General features: G+C 67.6%; 2 protein-coding genes across 2 annotated transcripts in view; both read left to right on the forward strand.

The window, feature by feature from the left end:
- TSC22D4 (TSC22 domain family member 4) overlaps positions 1–345 on the forward strand; it is a 6,480-nt gene extending 6,135 nt beyond the window's left edge. Inside the window, exon 4 of the mRNA XM_032762956.2 lies at positions 3–345. The gene's annotated coding sequence lies outside the window, so the exon portion shown is untranslated. The remainder of the gene's footprint in view (positions 1–2) is intronic.
- PPP1R35 (protein phosphatase 1 regulatory subunit 35) overlaps positions 1–2,815 on the forward strand; it is an 80,469-nt gene that overhangs the window by 60,902 nt on the left and 16,752 nt on the right. The window lies entirely within an intron of this gene.

The following is a 2,815-nucleotide window of genomic DNA, read 5'->3' on the forward strand; positions in this document are numbered from 1 at the left end:
AGAGCAGGGGGGCTGGGAGCCAGGACTCCTGGGTTCTCTCCCCGGCTCTCGGAGGGGAGTGGGGGCTGGTGGTCAGAGCAGGGGGGCTGGGACCAGGACTCCTGGGTTCTCTCCCAGCGCTGGGAGGCGAGTGGGGGCTGGGCACCAGGACTCCTGGCTCTGGGTAGGGCGGCTGCTCAGGGTGGCAGTGGCTCTGCCCAAAGCAGAGGGCTGGAGTGGCCAGGACAGGGTGGACCCCAGGACTAGCTGGGGGGCTGTTGGCCAGGGGCGAAGCGGCCTGGCCCACGGGGGCGGACGGGACGGTGGTGGCTATAGTAATAATTTGTAATAAAGAAACTTTTCTAGCATTTCAGGTTATGATGCGCAGCAGCAGCAGCGCAGCCTGCGTCTGTGTGTGGGCGCTGGGGGCCGGGGCGCCGGGCAGGGGCCCAGCAGGGGCTCTGGTACCATCTGACCTTCCAGCCCTGATCCCTTGCTCTGGGGAAATGCCCTGGCCCAGCCTGCAGGGTGCCAGGCCCCGAAATCCCAGCCAGGGGGCCCCATCCTGCCCGCTGCGCCCCAGCCACATCAGCTGGACAGAGGGAGAATCCAGCAGAGCCCGTGGTTCATGGCTCCACTCCACTTCCTGTCCTCAACTGCTGTGCAGGTAACTGGCTGCCCCACCCCAGAGCTGGGCGCATCTCAGCACCAGGCGAGGGGTCCCTGGGTAACCGGCCGCCCCGCCCCAGAGCTGGGCGCATCTCAGCACCAGGCGAAGGGTCCCTAGGTAACCGGTCGCCCCGTCCCAGAGCTGGGCGCATCTCAGCGCCAGGCGAGGGGTCCCTGGGTAACCGGTCGCCCCGCCCCAGAGCTGGGCGCATCTCAGCACCAGGCGAAGGGTCCCTAGGTAACCGGTCGCCCCACCCCAGCGGTGGGCGCATCTCAGCACCAGGCAAAGGGTCCCTAGGTAACCAGCCACTCCGTCCCAGAGGTGACCGTATCTCAGCGCCGGGCGAGGGGTCCCTAGGTAACCGGTCGCCCCGCCCCAGAGGTGGCTGCATCTCAGCGCCGGGCGAGGGGTCCCCGGGTAACCAGCCGCCCCACCCCAGAGGTGACCGTATCTCAGCACCAGGCGAGGGGTCCCTGGGTAACCGGCCGCCCCGCCCCAGCAGTGGCTGCATCTCAGCACCGGGCAAGGGGTCCCTAGGTAACCGGCCCCCCCACCCCAGAGGTGACTGTATCTCAGCACCAGGCAAGGGGTCCCTGAATAACCGGCCGCCCCGCCCCAGAGGTGGCTGCATCTCAGCGCCAGGCGAGGGGTCCCTCGGTAACCAGCCGCCCCGCCCCAGAGGTGGGCGCATCTCAGCGCCGGGCAAGGGGTCCCTGGGTAACCGGTCGCCCCACCCCAGAGCTGGGCGCATCTCAGCACCAGGCGAGGGGTCCCTAGGTAACCGGTCGCCCCACCCCAGAGGTGACCGTATCTCAGCACCAGGCGAGGGGTCCCTAGGTAACCGGTCACCCCACCCCAGCGGTGCCCGTATCTCAGCGCCGGGCAAGGGGCCCCTGGGTAACCGGCCGCCCCGCCCCAGAGGTGGCTGCATCTCAGCACCAGGCGAGGGGTCCCTAGGTAACCAGCCAGCCGCCCCTGCCCCCAGAGGTGCTGCATCTCAGCACCAGCGATGGGTCCTAGGTTAACCGTACGCACACCCCCAGTGGTGGGCGCATCTCAGCACGCGGCGAAGGGTCCCTAGGAACCAGCCACTCCGTCCAGAGTGACATCTCAGTCGGCGGGCAGGGGTCCTGAGTAAGCCCGGCCGCACCCCGACCAGAAGGTGGGCGGCATCTCAGGCGGCGGGCGAGGGTCCCTGAGTAACCAGCCGCGCACCCCCCAGAGGGGTGCATTCGCAGCCTGGGCGAAGGGTCCCTAGGAAACACGGCCGCTCCGTCGCAGAGGTGGGCGCATCTCGCGTGTCGGGCGAGGGGTTCCCTGGGTACCGGCCGCCCCGCCCCAGAGGTGGGCGCATACTCCGGGGAGGAGGGTCACAGGTAAAACGGGCCGCCGATGGCGCTCAGAGGTGGGGCAGCATCTATTGCCGGTGGGGTCCCTGGGTAACTGTCCCCCGCCCGCCCAAGAGGTGGCCGCATCTCGGTGGCCAGGCCAGGGGTCCCTGGGGTAACGGGCTGCCCCCCCGGCAAGGTGGGCACATCTGGCGCAGGCAAGGGGTCCCTGGGTAACTGCAGCTGGGCGGACACTTGGTGTTTGCCATTTGAAGCCGGGAAGCAAAGACGTTTGTTCTATCCCGGCCCATCCATTTAGCTTCCTCCCTAACCCTCCCCACGGACACCCTGTTCCAGGCGAGGCAGGACAATGGGGACTGACCATAACAGCTGCCCCGGGGTGGGGAGGCAGCGGATTAAAAGAGTGTCTTGTTTCGCCTGGCGGGCTGGGGAACCGCAGGATGTCGGGCTGGGCGCTCACAAGGGGGGGCGGGCACCGGACTGGACCCCCATCATGTAAGCATCTTTCGGGGTAACAGGTAGCAGGCGGGTGAGGTAGAGGCCGAAGCCCGGCCGCTAGTTCCCCCTGCACAGGAAATGCAAACTCCAATCCCCTTTTGGCGTGGGGGCTGCGGGGGGGGAGGGAGGGCCCTAAGAGATTTGGAGAATTGTAACAGAAAAGGGTGACCCCCCCCTCGACTCCTGCTCTGACCGCAGCAGCCCCCGGTAGGACCCGCAAGGCTGGGGAGAGAACCCAGGAGTCTGGCTCTCAGCTCCCTGCTCTAACCACCAGCTCCTACTACCACTGCCCCAGACGCCAGGGAGGAGAAGCCAGAAT

Source organism: Chelonoidis abingdonii, chromosome 11 (assembly GCF_003597395.2).
Source record: "Chelonoidis abingdonii isolate Lonesome George chromosome 11, CheloAbing_2.0, whole genome shotgun sequence".
NCBI classification, from domain to species: Eukaryota; Metazoa; Chordata; order Testudines; family Testudinidae; genus Chelonoidis; species Chelonoidis abingdonii.